The sequence below is a fragment of the Lissotriton helveticus genome, chromosome 7, assembly GCF_964261635.1.
Source record: "Lissotriton helveticus chromosome 7, aLisHel1.1, whole genome shotgun sequence".
Lineage (NCBI taxonomy): Eukaryota > Metazoa > Chordata > Amphibia > Caudata > Salamandridae > Lissotriton > Lissotriton helveticus.
In genome coordinates, this window is record NC_136068.1 from 1,912,384,585 (window position 1) to 1,912,404,730 (window position 20,146).

At 47.5% G+C, this 20,146-nt stretch overlaps 1 protein-coding gene across 1 annotated transcript in view; it reads right to left on the bottom strand.

The window, feature by feature from the left end:
- Window positions 1–1,298: 1,298 nt before the first annotated feature.
- LOC144767866 (scavenger receptor cysteine-rich domain-containing group B protein-like) overlaps window positions 1,299–20,146 on the bottom strand; it is a 182,309-nt gene continuing 163,461 nt past the window's right edge. Inside the window, exons 5-6 of the mRNA XM_078651225.1 lie at window positions 14,258–14,371; window positions 1,299–3,702 (exon numbers count right to left, since the gene is read on the bottom strand). The gene's annotated coding sequence lies outside the window, so the exon portion shown is untranslated. The remainder of the gene's footprint in view (window positions 3,703–14,257; window positions 14,372–20,146) is intronic.

A 20,146-nucleotide genomic window follows, 5' to 3' on the forward strand; every position in this document is an offset into this window, starting at 1 on the left:
TGGCTTACCACCAATTTGAAATTGGGGTTTACTATAATTGTTTTGCAACCGCATTTGGGGTAGCCAAACAATCGCACATCCCCCTGCGACTCGCTATTAGAAAGGGATGCGCATGGCACGCCCCTTCCTAATAGCGACTCGCAACCCCTATTTTGCCAATCAGGGATAGGTTACGTATTTCCAAATAAGGGTTCATACATGCTAAAACTCTTTTTAGCAGTTGCAAATGGCCTGATTTTACGTTTGTGCCTGTTAAAAACGGTCATACAACTGCCCCTTAAGTTCTTATATTGTTTACCTTATTTATAAGTGGGCGGTTTGTTTAAGATTTTGTATTACTTTCATTTTCAGCTTGTATTGATAAGAGAGGGCGATATCTTGTGCTATTTTCACGTTTCACTTTTAGAATGAAATGTCTTTTAAAGTAAAATGTTCATGTACTTTTGTTTGTGGGTGGAAGTTCCGTCAATCATCAGTTACATGCTGATTGGTGGAGGGAATCCCACGCTGGAGGTTTTGCACTGCAGAAAGGTGCCCCTTGCTGCACAAAAACACTCCTGCATACAACAGAGGCACCCTTGCATCATGGTGCAAGGGTGCCTACGTTGGCGCTAGGCTGCAGAAACGGCGCCAGTGCAAGGAGAAAGGACAGGAATGCACTACCTCGCTTAAATACAGTGCATTGCTGCACTTTGGTGTCGGGCAGCACAGCAAGGTGTTGCTGCGCTGCCCTATGTTAAACTCCCATAAATAAACCCCCAAGTGCTTTGCCTTTTGCCTTCCCAAGATGGGCTTATAAATATTTGGGTGCACTGTGGCACAGCTGGAGACAGTGAATGATGTGTCTGTTGCATTCAAGCTTTCTCCACCTCTGTTTCCACATGCCTGTTCTGCTGGCTTGTTCCACAGGTGTGTCAGGTGTCTGCTGACTCATTTGGCCCAGGTAGGTCCACCTCTCTGCATGGACATCATGTAAGGTTAGGGGATACACTGTCCTCACGCCTCCAACGCCTCGGCGTGGAGCCCAGCATGCACTCCACATGAGGCCCTATTCCTTCTGTTTCTTTCTCCATGACTCAGGATGCCAAAGCCTCAGAGTGAGCAAAAAGTGTTGATGGATGGGTACTCATGTTTGTCCCTGATCACCAGAAGACACACAAAGCCCCTCACATATTACTTCATCGCTGTGTCATTCCTCACCTTTGGGGATGAGGCTGTGTTTCAAAACATCTACATGAACAAAATCAGTACAACATGTATCATAAAAAAGGAAAAACACAGATCAAGAAAGCAACATACCACCATCAGTACACATTTATTGTGGCTGTGCCCTTTTTTACAAGAAACAAAGGTATGGTGTGGTGTGGACATGTTGTGGTTGTGTAATATGAAGCAATCGAAAAGATAGCATTTTCCAGTGGCGGCTCCTCAGCTAAGGCGGAGGAGCATTGTCCCACTGAGCAGGTCGAAAGAGGAAAAATGGAATGATAATACCTTAGTTATTATCATTTTATTTTTCCCCTTGCTCAGCTGGGTAGGGGCAGGGCTGCTCTGCTCACAGAGCAGGGCAGGGGAAGAGTGGTTTGCCCACTCCCAGTGCGCATGAGGCTTTGGTTGGCTGTCTCCGGACGGCCAAACCATCATGCGCACTTTGCATGTTCTCCAAACAGGCTGCATTACAGCCTGTGTGGAGAATATGCCCAGCCTCCCATTCTCTGTCTGAGCGTGGAACCAGGACGATCAGACCAATCACTACGCTGCATTCCAGTGTTATGATTGGCTGTCGGGAGGCCGGAAGCCGGATGCATCCTGCTTTCTGCCTTGGAATAAGGGACGAGGATCATGAGGAGGTGGCAGCGACAGACAGGTAAGTGTGTATTTTTCATTTCATTTCCACCTCCCCGCCACCCCGCGACCCACACCCCACCACCTTTAAGTACCAGCCACCACTGGCATTTTCAAAAGATAAAGTGAAAAACATGGAGTCATGCATACATATATATGACGGGTGTTCAGCCTAATTCCGCATCCTCCAATGAGGTTCAAGAGTTCTGCTCAATGCCTGTGTTAGTACAGTGAGTCTACAGGAGTCATACATGTGCAAAGTTACAGAGTCTCGTGTGAAGGTGAACATCAAGTGTGCGTCCTTCAGTGCTGGATCTATTGGTGGGAAACCCCCATATCAGACCCGGACACATATGCATTCTTACTCAACAGAGGTGTCCACCTTAGCTTATGAGGGCGGGACCCACGAATGATTGGCAGGACGGTCAATAGGATATAGTTCTACACAATACAAATGGAAATACTTTCACTAGAAAGTTATCTCCTAAAATCTCTGCCAACTTCGGCTAGAGTTTTTGTAAAATATTGAAATTATTACCCGGGATTGTTTTGTGATCGAAAATAATTATCCACTGGCTGTCCCAAATAAAACTGAGCAAATACCATTCACTCATTTTTTTTTTAATTAACCAATTTGGAAAGCAAATCTAGACGAAGTAAATATTCATCAAGGCGTCAATGTGTAGAGGCAATCCCTAAACCATTGGTTCCAAACAGTGCAGTAAGGAGGCGAAAGCAGTGTGTGCAACACATAACATATCTGTTGCATCCAAAGTAACACAACTCAGAGTCTTTATTCTGTGTTGTTCATTTTCCTACTCTTCAAAGGAACTATTATTGTTTGGCAGATTTTCGATGACACAAAATACCCAGAGCCTCATTTATGAGACCTTGCGTCAGTTTTGCACTTCCGATGCATCACTTTTTGTGACGCATCGGCGGCATAAAACATGCCTCCTGTTGCGCACTATTTACAAAGTGATGCATTTAAGCAGATGCGTCACTTTGTAAACCCCTGCGCTACATTATACCTGCGCCAGGTATAATGTATGCAGGGGGGGACGTTCCCCGCAAAAAGCCTCATAGAAGTGACGCAGTGAAATCTATGAGCTTTCACAGCGTCACTTCTAGGACGCCGTTGCGTCGAAATCTTGCGCCTGCTGTGAGGCAGGCGTAAGACTGACGCAGGCTCTTTCACATGGGGCTTTCCCCGTGTGAAAGGACGCATTGCTGGAGATGCGTCACTTTTGTGACACACTCCAGCAATGAGTCACTTTTGCGCTTACAGGTACGTCAGAAATACTGACGTATCTGTAACTCCTTGCGACATGATGCGTCATACATTAAATATGACGCATCAGGTATGTCGCAAGGAGTGCACACTGAGAAGTGGCGCAAATCGCTGCTTTCACGCAGTGATGCGTCATTTCTCATAAATGAGGCCCCCAATATGTTATTGACTGTCTTAAGCCAGGAAAGAGGACCTTCAGTATGAATGTTTGTCCTGATATAGGATCGTCTTTGCAATTCTCTTAATTTAATACAGTTCAAGAGTCTCAGGCTGATTTGTAAAGGTTTCCTCCTGGCTTAGCACTGTCTTCAGAGTGGCTTTCCAGGACAAACACCCTTTTAAGAAACCCAAAGCCTTTGTTAATCAGAAGACACATCTCTCCAGGTTTATCTCTGAAGATGTCTTATTAATTCAGTCCATAGTTTTTCATTCCTTTATTATTGTAGGTTTTCCAGACACACTGCAGCAAAGCTATAATATCTTAAAATGATGCGTGGTTGCGGGCGGTCTTCATTCCGCGTGTCTTCGGATGGGCTACGCTTGTTCTTCAGTCACCCGATGTCGTGCTACAAAGACATAAAGGATATAGTGAAGATAGGTTTCATTCAGCTCTGGAAAGCAAAATGGAGGACTTCAAGGGGTGATGTGGCTTATGCATTTTGAATTTCTCAGTACTTGGCACTTAGTTCTAGTAGAGGCTACACATGTTGGGCCTACCTCGTTGCAGTATCTTGCAGAAGTCAGAGTACAAGAGTGAGTGTGCGTAATGTTATTTTTAATTTTCAGGGAAGATTTTGTTTAGTCACTAGAATACACCCGGTAAAACCCAGAACATGGCGGGTGGTATCTCCTTCGGTGACACTCTGGAGGCACCCTCAGGATTGCTGGAACTGGGTGATCACTTTCTGAATGTCTGGGTTTCTTGGTGCATGGTGGTCCTAGTGCACATCAGGTGTTTTTCTGCATCTAACTTCCTGAGTTGCTTTGAAGGCCTTTGAAGGATGGATTGCTTTTTGAATGAGTCTAGGACTCAAATTTAAAATTCATATGTTTTGAAAAACATGGTTCACAAAGCTCTTCCTGTAAAAATGCAAAACACATGTACTACTACATTTAATATGGTCACAGATTAACACAGTCCATATGTGATTAATAATAAATACTCACTAATTACCCATTTGCCCCAACTTCTGATCTGTTCTAGATCTAAATATCTTTTGTGCATCATCCCACAGTTGCATTAACCCTGAATGTAGTGAATTGGGTCAAGCAGTTTGTTGTTCTTGTCTTGGCTGTTGGTATTTTTGGTTGCAAAGGATCCATATTAAGGCAGTGTGGGATGGGTTGGGGTGGGTGAACAATTCCACTGAGCCTGTGGAGTTCACAGAGTTTTGTCCATTGTGCATTCTGTATGGAGTGTGGAGTTCTGGTAAAACTCTGACAATCACTGATTTTTGGGTGCTAGAATACCTCCCGACGAGATTTCTCAATGCGGTCGGTCACAGCAGGTCATGAACATTCGCGTTGAGGAAGCTGCCACTCAAATAGAAAATCTTCTAGAGCAGCAGTCAGAAGCAGCTCTCTCTGGTATGCCATGTGGTGCTGTTTGTGCTGATATTACAGTGCAGAACAAGCTCCCGGCACTACAATTTAGCCCAAGCAGCACAGCATGATGAATTCTGTCCACTTGCAGAACTCTGCAGAATCTCAAAGCGCTTTTAACTCCACAAGTTCCCCCTAACCCTAGGGATGGGAGGATGATTGGGATTGATATGTACCCAGTAGTCTGACGTTGACCCACCATCTTGGACCTCCCTACTAAAAATATAGGCTGTGTCTTATGGCAAAGAGAAGAATGTCTGGTGCAGTTCCCGACAAGCCCTACTTGTGGTAACCCGGTGGTGACAGAAATGCCCTGTGGACTGGGCTTTCCATCCAAGACTACTTCACCGAAGACGGTGTAGATGAACAAAATGCACAATAGACTGGTGCGGACAGAGCTCCACATTGTACTTCTATGATCGGCCATCACCTATATTAGGAAAGCATTGTTATGCATGACACCTTTCACGTTCTCTATAGGAACAACCTGTAGGACACACTGTGTGAGAGTTGCGTCCGGTTTATTAACTGTGTGCATGTGAGTGTGTGGCAGCACAGAAAGGTATGTGTGGATCAGTGCCTGTGTGTGTAGGTCTGTTTGTGTGTGTTTGAGTGAGAGACCATTGACAAAAAGTACAATAAAGAGAAAAAACAGGGAAAGAAAAGCAAGGCTTGAATTATATAAACCACCACCTTCGTAAATCTAAATGCATTACAGCTTACTTGTAGTGGAGATCTACAAAATACAAATAACTACCCTACACACAGAGGGTTAACCTATGTTATTGTGATCCCTTCAGATCGAGTGATTAGTAGCATGTCCTTTGTATTTCCCTGGAGAATGAGGGATCCATACCTAGGCAATTTAGTGCGATCCTGGCATCTCTTGGATATTTTTGAATTATACTCACCACGATTACCACCTGAGGCATGCTTCATCATCGGATCCTCCCCCAGTGCACCTAGTATAAGTGGATGGGCTCAATGCAGTTTGTAAGCAGAACTCTTATACTAAGAACGAGGGATTATGAGTGAATTTCAAATGCCTTCCGGATCCTAACTACTTTTACTATGAAGGTCCTTTGACAGAGTTAAAAACAGTGAGATGTCTTGTGGTTATGATGACCCAGAACATCAATAGGTCAGCATGTTTCTACCTATAATATGCCCCCAAGGGTCAGTAGGCTTTCTTCAGGACCAACTATTAGGTTAGTGCAATCAGACAAACAATATGAAACATGCACACAAACATAATACATGCAAGACCTGCAGAGAACCGAATAGGTAAAATTATGGATGAAGTCCCTTGGAGTCCTGGGTGTAAAATTCCACTCCGCTCCCAAAGTTTGCGGAATCCAGCAACTTCGCAGTCCGTGGACAATGCGGAGGTACCGGTGAGCTCCATACTCCGCAACGGGGGAGAATTTTCTCCGTCGTCACATCATTTCACGTGCACGGTAATCACACTGGGACTTGATAGGCACACTCAAGTGCCCATGAGATTTGCCAGCTACCTGCGAGTTCCCACGAGAATTTGCAGCCGTGAATGCAGCTTAATGCCGAGCCAGCAACTTCTGGTGCTTCTTTTGTGCCCTAGGTGAGTGCAATCGAGAGTGAGCGACCATGGCTGCAACCTGTAGTGTGCCAGAAGCCCCCTTTGCAGAGCGATTGAAAAAGGGGTCGGGCCTCTGACGACATCTCAGCAATCCCACTGTGGGGGACTTACTTGTGGCAACAATAGGAGTTCTTGGCCCCCAACGACCCTCAGCAGCCAAGGGCACTTCATACTCTAACCAGTAGGAAGCTCACGAGGCCCCTTTGCAGAGTAGTTGAGAAAGGAAGTGGGGCCTGTGACATCTCAGCGGTCATGCTGTGGGAGAGTTGCTTGTCGCAACTATAGGGATTCTTGTCCCCCAAAGACCCTCAGTAGCCAAGGGGATTTCATTAGGGGTGGCTGAGCAATACCCTGCCCACTCACAGAACTCCACTGAATTTGGCTGAGTTTTTTGGCAACTCCACAGAATTATGCGGAGGTAAACTCCACGAGCTCCGCCCAGACACATAAAAATAAATAATTAGCCATTTGTAAAGCGCAAACTTATCACCCCTTAGGGTATCCAGGCGCTGGGGGTCATCGGGAGATTAAGTGAGCTATAGCCCAGAGTCACATGATGCTGAGCTGCTGCCGGCAATCGAACCATGAGACCCGCACTCTGGAGTCATCTGCTCTGACCACTGCGCCACACCTCTCCCTGGCTTAATCCCTTCATGAATATATATGTGACTGCAGGGTTCGCCCACCCCCACTGCCTTATGATGCCTAACTAAAATTTAGGACATCAGAGACCATAAAGATGAAAAAGGTCTGTATGTTTGCGAGCATGCTTCATATTGTTTTTCTGATTGCACTAGCCTAATAGTTGGCAATACCAACCACGAATCCTAGGGATTCAATATATCTCTTTTGGTCCTGAAGAAAGCCTACGGACCCTTGAGGAAATATTACTGGCTGAAACATGTCGAGGGTTCATTAAACCCTGGCACTGCTGCATTGTGCTACCTCCATAGCAGTTGAAGGGGCCATTTTCCTTGTTTATCCCAGGGCCCATTGCCAGGGTTGGCATGGACTAGAAGGCAATCAGACTGTGCTAGAAGGCTTGGCCCAGAAGTTAATGAATGGGCCTGTTTTATAGTCAGCTGGGCTGTCCTACACTGTTGATTTCGCTAATATTAAGAAAAACATTGCCTACAGCAACCTCAATTCTATGCATTCACCCACACTTTGCTAAACACTCATACAAGCTCAAAACTGCTACAAGTTGCAAATATGGGCCACTTTTTTAGCTATCTAATTCATTAATGGAGGTCAATGTTATTTTGGTGTTCAGGCCTATTTTCTGTCGCAGTCCGACCCTGTTGATGACTTCTTCGCTTTGCTACTGTTTTTTAGTGTGTTTGTGCAGGGGAGCATGTGTGTTGTGGAAGCTTCACTGTGCTGCTGACATCAGACTGACATGGCGGAGCCTATGATGTCAGTGGCATAGCAAGGTCAGGTGGTACCCGGTGCAGAAAAGTTCCTGGTGCAGGAAAAGTTCTTGTCACCCCCCACATTGAAATTATTAAAGAAAGCAGGAAAATTAAGATACTTACAGTTTACAAGTGTAATTTGTTTTTGAAACACATAATTTTGCCATTTTGTCACTCCTCTCAGTGATGACACCAGGGTGGCCCCCACCCACTGCACCCCCCTTCGTACGCGGCTGTGTGATGTCACAGTAGAATGATCACTGATAGGTTGCTATGAAGATAGAACTGAAGTAGATTGAGAGACATGGAGGTTGCATGGTGTACAAGGTTTCCGAAGCCCTGTCAAGTGGAGACCCAGACCTGAAAGGTGTTAGAATTGGGGGTCTCTGGTTGGCGCAAATATTCACTTGTGACAAGCAGGGACCCTCTCCTCTAAGTCAGGGCGAAGGATGACCCCTTAGAATTACCCTTGCTCACCCTCTAGGTGCGTGGCGTGAGCAGCCAAGGCTATTCTTCAGGCGTTATTCAGTTAAGTATTTGTAATAACACACACAGTAAAATGTACCAATCCCCCCACAAATGGACACCAGGCTGTGAACATATAAAAATACGTTCCTTTATGTAAAAATATATATATGTGAGCAGATCAGACTTATCACAAGACAAATAACGTTTTTGTGGGGCCACAGATTTAAAATAGGCAAGCGTTTCTTGTTAGATTACTTCTAGAATAGTTCTCTTAGTTCCAATTCTCTGATCTTCCTTTTTGGGCAAGTTCTGTGAAACTCAGACCAATCTTAGGCCTTCTGTGCGCTCCGAAGTGCTTCTGCGCACTCAGCGCGGGTGAGATCGGGACACTCTATCACGGCTCACGCATCCAGCGTGAGCACCCATACGCGGCGTACACTTCAGCCAGAGAGAAGAGGAGCGTACCACTGTGAGTCTCGGGGGCGAGGCGCACAGGTCTCTCTTGAACCGGAAAGTGCCCCGGTCACTCTTTGGTATGCGGTGTGCTACCAGCAGGGAGGCGGGTAGCGGGGAGGCCCGGCGCACCAGGGGGGAGTGCTCAGTCTACTCACGGTTGCAGCAGCGGAAGCGGACGGTGCAAAAAGGGGAAATCAAACGTTGCGGGCCCCTAGCCCGGTGTAGATCTTCACGAAGGCTTCGCTTCCTTCGGGGTGTGGACGAGTCAGCACGGACAGTGCGACCTGCTCAGTTCAGGGGTGCCGTTGGATCTTGTGGCATCAGCGGGTGCGGGCACACAGGCAGGCGCGGCCCTCGACCCCTAGTACGACGGTACGGGGGTCTCCACAAAGGGGGCGGCGCGGCCTGCAAACACTCTGGGATAATGAAGCGGGGAAAGCAGGGCACGGTCCGTGCGGGCTGCGGGTCCCGGCGTAGATCACGATCTCCAAAGCAATTCCGGCGGGAGGGGCGAGAGCGCTTCAGCGCGCTCCTAATGACAGGCGGGGGCAGAGGAGCAGGCAGCCTAGCCCGGGGACAGAGAGCGACTCCAAACGGAGCGAGGCTCTCACAGGTGAAATGGCAGGCGAGCTCCCGAGTGCCACAGTCCTAGGAGGGGGCGATGAGGGGCGCAGTCTTACTCCGGCGGGAGGCACACACGGCTCGATGATCAGAGACGAGCAAACGCACCAAGAACCCACTAGTCCTGGGGTTCAGATCAGGGGGCAAGCTCAGACAAGCCCTTGGAGAATGTTTCAAAGCACAAGTCTGCAAAGTCTTTTCAAAGTCTTCTCCTTTCCTTCCTCAGCAAGGCAAGCAGCAGGCCAGTCCTTCCAGCCTCTTCTTCTCCTTATAGTTGGGCAGAGGTTCGTTGTGGGAAACAGGATTCTGATTTGCAAGGAGCAGGGCTCCTACTTTTATACTGCATTTCTTTTGTCTTTTCAGGCCAGGGGGGCCTTTGCATAACTTCATTCAGTCTCTGAGCACTTGTTGGGTGTACTTCTGGCTTCTGCTTTCAGTGTGAGGGGCAGGCACATCAGACGCTCCACAGGAGGTGGAGCCAGCATTGTGTGGACAGGGGCAGCCAGGAGTACCTTGATGACAGTGCTTCGCCCTTCCTGGGCCAGGTGCCGGCTGAGTCATCAGTCGCTCCCCAGGGGGCGGAGCCAGCATTGTGGTGGCAGAGCACACCCCTATTAAGAGTCCAGGGGCACTCCTACCTCCCACTAAGGCAGAGGTCTTCAATCTGTGGGGCGCGACCCCCAGGGGGGTCGTGGAGTCCTGGGTAGGGGGTCGCCGATTCTGTCAGAGTGCAGTTCCTGGCGTCGGGCTGATTGAGGGTGCTCACGGCGGAGGCCTTATTCACACCAAGGTGTGAAAAACATTAAAGCCTCATTAACAAGTAAAGGTCTTTTGAAGACCTGTGAAGTACTCTGGTGTGCCTTTGTATATGTCCCTGAGGCTGTTTCAGCAGGGCTCACATACACGAGCTGGGGGGGCTGGGGGAGGAGGCTGTAGCCCTTTGAGTTCAATGGACTTCGCTGTGGAGTTTATTTTAATTTGTAACGTTTTATATAGCGCTAGTTTAACCTGTAGGTATCTTAGTGTGCCAGTGGAATGGTGGCTGCTGGTCTCGCCTGCTTTCTGCCACCTCTCCTGGGTCCCACCCCCCCTCGCACTCCATTGTCTGTGCATTTTCGCACACCCCTGCCCGCATTCTGCTGTCCTTGGATGGATTTCGCACCACCCTCCCCCTGCCAGCACTCCGCTGTCCGTGATTTTGCCCCCCCCGCCCGCATGATAATTGGGATTTCTGTGTGAGAATGACAACACTCGTTTGAAACAAACAGACATGGAGAAAACCTTTCAATCATCCTTTGGATTGTCTGTTGCATGACATTACCTGCAAAAGGGGTGAGTGAAACATGTGTGGTCCTTTTGCAAGCCTCTCCGCATTATAACTGGTGGTGTTCAAAGTCTGCTTAACTTCCTTTGCACAATTATGCGAAATTTCAGCAATTGAACTGGCATTTGATGATGTTTGTAGCTTTAGACAGGAAGATGCATTTTGAGCCAAAAAAAGTGTTAAATAAACACGCACATTAGCTGCCCGCACTCTGTCATTCGGGTTGTTCACATGCATACATGTGTATGTGTGTGTACATGTGTGTGTATGTATGTATGTATGTATGTATGTATATATATATATATATATATATATATATATATGGATAGACGTGTGAAAAGGTGGGTGGGTGGAGGATGAATGGATGGATGAAAGGGTGGATGGATGAAGGATGGATGGATAAAAGGTTGCATGGATGGATGTGTGAAAAGGTGGGGGATGAATGGTGGGTGGATGGATGGATGAAAGGGTGGATGGATGAAGGATGAATGTATGTAAGGATTGAAGGATGAAAGGGTGGAGGGATGGATGTATGGATGGAATGAAGGATGGATGGAAGGATGAAAGGATGGATGGATGTGTGAAAAGGTGGATTGAGGATGGATGGATGAAAGGGTGGATGGATGAAAGGGTGGATGGATGAAGGATGGATGGAAGGATGAAAGGGTAGATGGATGTATGGATGGAAGCAAGGAAGGATGAAGGAAGGATGGATGGATGTAAGGATGAAAGGATGGATGTGTGAAAAGGTGGGTGGATGAATGATGAGTGGATGGATGAATGATGAGTGGATGGATGATGAGTGGATGGATGTAAAGATGAGTGGATGGATGTAAAGATGAAAGGGTGGATGGATGGATGAAGGATGGATGGATGTGTGAAAAGGTGGATGGAGGATGGATGGATGGATGAAAGGGTGGATGGATGAAGGATGGATGTATGGATGAAAGGGTGGATGGATATATGAATGGAATAATGAAAGGATGGATGAATGATGTATGGATGGAAGGATGAAAGGGTGGATGGATGAAGGATGGATAAAAGGGTGGATGGATGAAGGATGGATAAAAGGTTGCATGGATGAATGATGGATGGATGTGTGAAAAGGTGGGTGGATGGATGGACGGGTGGATAGGTAAAGGATGGATGTATGGATGGAAGGATGAAAGGGTGAATGGATGTATGGATGGATAAAAGGTTGCATGGATGAATGATGGATGGATGTATGAAAAGGCGGGTGGATGAATAATGGGTGGATGGATGGACGGGTGGATAGGTAAAGGATGGATGCATGGATGGAAGGATGAAAGGATGGATGGATGATGGATGTATGGATGGAAGGAAGGATGAAAGGGTGGATGGGTGAAGGATGGATGAATGATGGATGGATGGATGGATGGATGTGATGAGGTCTAACAGGCGCATTTATAGTTGTAGATAGTTGTTGATGATGAGGAGTACAAGTTTCTAAAATCTTTTGTCGGAAGGGGGTCCTTACGCCTAAAAAGGTTTTACAAGGGGGTCCTGGCATCAACAAGTTTGAAGACCTCTGCACTAAGGTGTAATCCTTGCATTCACCACCTGTCATCCCCCAGCCCTGTCACTCACACATCCCAGACAGTCAGATCCACATACTTGCAGAGGCGGGCTGAAATGGTTAGGCAAGCAAATGCTAACTTTCTAAAAGTAGCATTTGCAAACACAGGATATTAAAATAAACTTTACTAAAATAAGTATTTTACTATTCTGAGTCCAGGCATACTAAACTTTATTTTCTACCATGTTCCCTGAGCCTGCTAGGATTATAGAGTGTAATAATTCCAGCAGACCATCTGGCCTAAAGAGAACAGGTAGCCTTACAATAGTGAAAAACGAATTTGGCTGTAATTCACTATTAGGACATGTCACACTCATCAGAGCATGTCCTACCTTACACTTACAATGCACCCTGCTCTTGGGCCTACCATAGGGGTGACTAATATGCAGTTAAGGGAAGGTTTAGAGGCTGGCAAGTGGGTGCACTTGCCCAGCCAGCATGACAGTACCGGAATGCACGCAGGTTCTGCAGTGGCAGACCCTAGACGCATTTTAGAAGGCTGCTTCTGTGGGTGGCGCAACCAGCGCTGCAGGCCCACTAGCAGCATTGGCATTTACATGCCCTGGCACTCCTGGTGCACTTTACTGGGGACTGACAGTAAATCCAATGAACCAATCATGGACATCAATCACAGTTACATTTTACATTGGGAGAGCATATGCACTTTAGCACTGGTCAGCAGTGGTAAAGTGCCCAGAGTCATTAAACCAACAAAAACAGGTCCGAGGAAAAGTTCGTGTCACCCCCCACATTGAAATTATTAAAGAAAGCAGGAAAATTAAGATACTTACAGTTTACAAGTGTAATTTGTTTTTGAAACACATAATTTTGCCATTTTGTCACTCCTCTCAGTGATGACACCGGGGTGGCCCCCACCCACCGCACCCCCCTTCGTACGCGGCTGTGTGATGTCACAGTAGAATGTTCACTGATAGGTTGCTATGAAGATAGAACTGAAGTAGATTGAGATACATGGAAGTTGCATGGTGTACAAGGTTTCTGAGGCCCTGTCAAGTGGAGACCCAGACCTGAAAGGCCGGGGACAGAGTTTGAGTAAAGACCTTCCCCAGGACACTCTTCATGATTCACATGAAGAGGGCCCGGGCCTCAAACATACATGGCTTGTGGTGGCTGAGCCTGTCTTTATTACTTATGGAGGGGAATGGACAGGGGATTGATTCTGAAATCATAGAATCTCAGATAACCCTTAAGGATTCCCTATGGTACAGAGGTAGGAATGGAGGCCATGAGGATAGCACAAGGGACCTACAATAGAGTGAAAGAGTTTATGTGTGAACCCCGTACACTTGCAGAGTAGCAGTCGCCATTCCATAGCTTCGGGGGAAACAACCTTTACAACGCAACCATTACATCGCACTACATTTACAACACAGTCATTACATCGCAACATCCTTTACAACGCATGTCACTACAACGCATTCATTACATTGCATGTCACTAACACGCATGACACTACATCGCATGTCACTACAATGCAGGCATTACATCACATGTCATAACAACGCATACCATTACAACGTATAGTACCCCTATACTATCCAACACTTACCCTACTGTTGCACCCCCTGGAGTTAGAATAGTAATTTTTACCCCTACACGATCCAACACTTACCTTAAATGCAATGTATGCGTTGTAATGGTATACGTTGTATAGGTATAATGCGATGTAAAAACTGTGTTGTAAAGGCATGCATTGTAAATGTAAGCGTTGTAACGTCGTACATTCAGCTTAGGATACCTAGAGGCTAAAATATCATAAATAAGCTAACTAAATCTCCAAGTTTGACGGGATTTTCACGAGGATCATTCTGCACCACAAGATTGTTACCTCTGCCAAAGAAAATGTCAATGCACTCATCGTTGTAGAAAGTTTTTCCTGTACTACTACATCTATCAACATTTCTCTAGTCTGCAGTTGAGTTTGTGAAATAAAACATGACACATTATATTATAATCTGATAATGCTGCAATTAGTTAATTTAGTCCTGTAGTTATGGTCTCTTACCAGCAACTTCATCTTGGAGCTTCCGCGACTGATAATAGAAGAATCCAAAGATTGCAATATAGGTACAAAAATAAAAGACTGCACGTAAAGCAACAGAAACCAAATAATGTTCTTCTGCGGGGGGAAAAAGATACAAAACATCACTTAGGATGGAAAGGCCAATTTTTCATTGCATTACACATCATTTTAATACAACAATTGGGAATCAACAACTAGCAACATTCTAAACTGCTTGATTAAGTAGTTTAAACTTGATAAAACTAAGTCACCAGTGGTGGCACAATTACAATTCATGCCCCAAACAATCTCAGGCCCACAGTGAATCTTATCTGGCGTGAGACTCATCATCCTCCCTTGGTACCTGATTAAAGCAACCGGAGAGGTGGGTCTCATTCCCTTACTCTCACGAGCCAAAGTTGACCTGAACCTATTTACCTAACAAATGCCTAGTTACCTGCAGTGCTAACTGACCACCAGTTACAGGAAAGCATACTACTCACCAGGTTAACACCAAACCAAGTGCCTCCTCTCTGGCTTTTGAGGACTCCATTATCAATTGCATTGCAATTGCCATGATTTTATTTATTATTTATTTATTTCGCATACTTTTAGAGCGCAGACCTGTCACCCAGAGGGCATCCTGGCGCTTTGATCAGAGAACCCACCGCACAAGACCAGAGCAGACGCGCAGCCATTACTTGGGAAAGAGATGAGTTTTTAAGGCTTTCCTGAATGGAAGATAGTCCTTGCAGCTCCTGAGAGTGAGTGGGAGAGAATTCCACAATTTAGCTGCCGCCACTCTAAATGAGCGGCCGCCCATCCTCGCTCTTTGAAACCTAGGCACCACCAGAAGGTGAGCCGATGACGACCGCAGAAGCCGTGGGGCAGAATACCATGCAAACATGTTTTGTAGTGGAATGGGGCCTAAGAGGTGAACCGCTCTAAATACCAAACAGGCCGCTTTGAATTGGACCCGTAGTTCTACCGGGAGCCAGTGCAGGTCACGAAGCGCAAGAGTAGAAGAGCTGGATCTGGGTCGTGAAAGGGCCAGTTTAGCAGCCATATTCTGCACCCTCTGCAGTTTCCCAATCAGATTTTTTGGGGCCCCCAAAAGGAGGCCATTGCAGTAATCCAGCCGACTTAAAATAGTCCCACGGACTACCTCCGGCCTGGATCGAGCAGGAAGCAGAGGCAAAACTCTGCGGAGCATACGGAGCAGCATCATACATGTTCCCGTGGTTTTATTAACATGTAGGTCAAGTTGTAAGTTAGGGCCGAACATGACCCCTAAATTACGGGCTGACTCCGATGCCGACACCGGTTCGGAAAAAGTGCTGGGCCAGAAGTCGGTAGGTAAAGCCCGCGGGAACCGGTCAGTGGAGCAGTGGAGCACCTCCGTCTTCGAGCTATTAAATTGCAAAGAATTTGCTTGAAGCCAATCCGCTGTAGCTGCCATGCCGCGATGGAAGGTGTTCAGCGAGATTGCATTGCTTCCTTCCAAGGAAAACACCAGCTGAGTGTCATCGGCATAATTAAATGCCGAGACCCCAAAAGATTTTATTAGCTGGACAAGCGGACGGAGGTACAGGTTAAACAATAGCGGGCTGATGGCCGAGCCCTGTGGCACCCCCTGTCCGATTTTCCTTGGCTCCGAGCTAAAAGGCGGAAGTGACACCAGCTGTTGCCTGCCCTCGAGGTATGACATCAGCCAGTCTCTGGCCCCCTCGCAAATCCCGCACTCTTCCAGCCTCTGAACCAGGGTCCGATGGCAGACCGTGTCGAACGCGGCCGACATGTCGAGCAGCACCAAAAAGGCTGCCCGACCACTGTCGACACGCGAACGCAGGTTATCCAACACGGTCACAAGTGCGGTCTCCGTCCCGTGACCAGGTCGGAAGCCAAACTGGGCCTCATCGAACCACCCAATATGTTCCAGGTAGCCGGAGAGAGAGGGAGTTACCCATTTCTCCAAGATCTTGATTGGAAAGGGAAGCAAGGAGATCCGCCTGTAGTTGGAAAGGACAGCTGGATCCAGGGTTGGCTTTTTTAGCAGAGGCGACACCACTGCTAGTTTCCAGCAGCCCGGGACAGAAGCCGATTCCAGAGATTGGCGACAGATTGAAAACAGAGGCGGGAACAGTTCTTCCTGAAAAGTTTTCCAAAATTTGGGGGGCAGTGGAGCGAGTGGAGATCCAGATGACACCGAACAAGCCGTTTTACAAAATTCTTCAAAGGACGGGAGAGGGAAGGAGTCCAACCGTGGTGGTTTGGGTGAGATGATCAAATCGCCCGCCCCAAAGGCCGCAGCGGCCGGCTGGGGTCGACTGGGTGAACAACCCGGAGCTCCCACGCCGGCTGGCTGGGGTCGACTGGGCTGCCCCACCGGAGCTCCCACACCGACTGGCTGGGGTCGACTGGGTAAGCTGCCCGGAGCTCCCAGATCGGCGACACTAGTGCTCCATTGGGGTCGACTGGGCTGCTCCACCGGAGCTCCCTCGCCAACTGGCTGGGGTCGACTGGGTGAGCTGGCCGGAGCTCCCAAATCAGAGACACTAGTGCCTCTCTGGGGTCGACTGGGCTGCTCCACCGGAGCTTCCACGCCAACTGGCTGGGGTCGACTGGGTGAGTTACCCGGAGCTCCCAGATCAGAGACAACAGTGCTTGTCAGGGGTTGACTGGGCTGCTCGCCCGGAGCTCCCATATCCGTCGGTTGGGGTCGACTGGGTGAGCTGGCCGGAGCTCCCCGAACAGAGACAGCAGTGCTTGTCTGGGGTCGACTGGACTGCTCGCCTGGAGCTCCCATAGCCGTCGGTTGGGGTCGACTGGGTGAGCCGCTCAGAGCGCCCAGATCCAGAACCCCGATGACCCTCTGGGGTTGGCTGCCCGGGGCTCCCTGCCCCCTGTCAGTAGGGCTCGCAAGGCAGGCCTCCTCAGTTGCAGGAAGTGTTAGGCCAGCCAGAATCTTAGCGGTCTTCTCCTCGAAGGCCAGCGCCAGCGAGTCGCATAAAGCCTGAGAGGCTCGCACGGAGTTAGCCGCGCAGACCGGGTGGGACAAGTCTTTAACAATCTTAAACAAGGCTTGAGATTTATTAGGCGCCTGTAGTAAGGATGTTTGTATAAAAGACGTCTTGGCCTGCTTGATCTGCTCCTTGTAACCTCTCAGTGCAAGTCTAAACAGGACTTTAGCCGAGGGGGAGTAATCCCTTCTCCATGCTCTCTCTGCCCATTTACAGCTCAGCTTCAGGTGTTGTAGCTCCGCCGTAAACCAAGGAAAGGCCCGATTCGCCCTCGCTCTTGCTTTCCGAAGAGGCACGATGTTATCGAGTGACTCGGTAATAGACCGGCAGAAGGAGGAGTAGCTGTCTTCCACTGAGTTCCTCAGGCCAAAATTGGCAGATATCAAAGAAGGTAGAGGCGCTAGACTGAGCAGTCTAGACCACGGTCGACCCACTTGCGAGAGTCCCACCCCTGAAACCTCCGGGGGATTGTTCCCAAGGCATAGGGAGAAGACCACCAGCGCGTGATCCGTCCAATATTGGACTAAGATGTCAATGATCACCGCCAAGTGGGCGCCCGCAAAGATGAGGTCGAGCATATGGCCACCCCTATGAGTCGGGGAGCCAACCAGTTGTTGCAGGTGGATATCGGCCAAAGCCTGGCAGAGTGAGGTAAAAGCTCCATCTAAAGGGCCCCCCTGCCAGAGATTAAAATCTCCCAGGACAAGTAGATTAGAATGAGTGTTGGAAAGATCATACACTAGGTCCAGGAACTCCGGCAGCGACGAGGCCGAACCCGGCGGTCTATAGCATAACACGCCAGATAGCAGCGTTCTCTCTGGGTTACTGAATGAAAAGCCCATGAGCTCGAAACCCGAAACTTCGCCGATTTTAAGCTGAGAGACATCCAGCTGTTCGCGGAAAATAATACCAATTCCGCCGCCACGATTCAGTGGGCGCGGAGTATGGAAAATTTTGAAGCCCGGGGGACAGGCCAGGCCGAGTTCTACTAGGCAGTCCTCCCGAGTCCAGGTCTTCGTCATGAACAACACATCCAACCCGGAGGATTCAACCAGGAAGGCGATCTCCGTGTGGTGTTTGCATGAGGATGAAAACTAGACATTCCAACCACAATGGAATGACAACCTCATGTCTGATATTATTGCTACTGCGCCTGCGGGAATCTGTGAATTAGCCCTAAACTCTTAATGAATTCCTGGCACCCGGAAAAAATAGTAACCGTGGTTTTGGGGCATCAAGATGTGGGAATATTGTGTGGTATTACCACTATTTTGCAATCATGCTCCAAGTGCTCTAATAAGCTGTATGGCTCACGTGCTCGATGGGCAGATTCATCAAATGTCCAAAGACAGGCTGCCTTTTTAAAATCTCTGCTGCAAAGCATTCTGTATTGAACTGGTAAAACACACTTATGGGAAACTTGCACTAGGAGCCGCTGAGGTATTGGAAATGTATTCCACCACCTTCCCTACTGTTGCGCAAACTGGAGTAGGAATAATAATTAATACTATTCCTAATCCCAGCGCGCCCCCTAGTGCAAGTCGTTGTAATGACTGGTGATGTAAATGCATTGTGTACTAACATTGCGGTCGTTGTAACAACCGCGTTGTAAAAGTATGTAATGCATCGCGATGTAATGAGACATATTCCAAACATATACATAAACATATGCAACGCCATCAGTCGTGCCTTCTAACTAGCTCCTAAAACCTGGAGCAACATGCCTCTGCACATTGGAGCCACCTCCTCAGTTCTTGAATTATACAAGAAACTGAAGACCCGGCTCTTAACCTAGACCCGGCCCTGGCCCGACACACATTACTCCAGCTTCGGGGCCAGGACATCCTCCTGGGTGATTTGTGTACTATACAAATACACATAACATAGCACAACACAGTAAAACATAAAAAACATAACATAACCAAAACATAACCTAAACAAAGTGGTCAAAATATAAGAAAGTATGGGATACAGAGCTTGTACTATTAAGAGCTTTTCTGAAGTAATAAATGTACGGAAGATATATGTGTTCACTTGAAAAAATGTCTTACCCACTCAACTCCTTCCTATAAAGTGGCAGCCTCTTTATATAGCTCTAGAGATGCAAAAACTGCTGGCCTGATCCTGGAAGAATATTTCATGAAAATGACTCCAAGATTGTATTGTCTTTGAAACACAAACCTTGATGGCCCTAAAGTGAATCTATCAGAGTTTAATCTGGTGGAACTTTGTCCCTTAGTCAGTCATGGGTGTATTGACCAGCAATATTCCTGTGCTTTCCCATCTATCCTTAAGGTGCTTTGGCCAGGTGTTACCTATAATATGAGTATTCTCATCTTACCTGCACCTCACTTTTTGTAAGAACAGTATTTACAGAGACTGTAAAGGACTAAGGATATGTCATTGCAGAGGGGCTGAGCATAGTGGATTTATATAATTGAATGATTTCACTTAGGAACTCCAGCTGCAGTGGGCACAACAAAGCTGAGGCACTTGCAAGGGAAGAGGCATATGGGTATGGTAAAAATAGTAATACACCATGAAGACTGCTCCAGCTACAGCTGATGACAATCTTTAATGAGCTCAACCTATAGAATACTCTAGTGCTAGTCAATTTGTAAATCATGTTCAAAACAAGGTACTCTCACTCTGTAAGGCATGATATAGATAGCACATGTCCATACATATGCGTATCTGTCCTCCTGTCTTTTTGGGACTGAGATAATGGGAGAAACCAAAGTAGTGGGCCCTTTCACGGGTTTAATACTGTTCAGTTTCAAAGTGTTGTGGATCGGTATTTGCTTTTGAATGTTGAACTACATTTAGAGAAAACGCTGCGCCACTGGTCTAGCAGGTTAATCGAAGTGCCAAC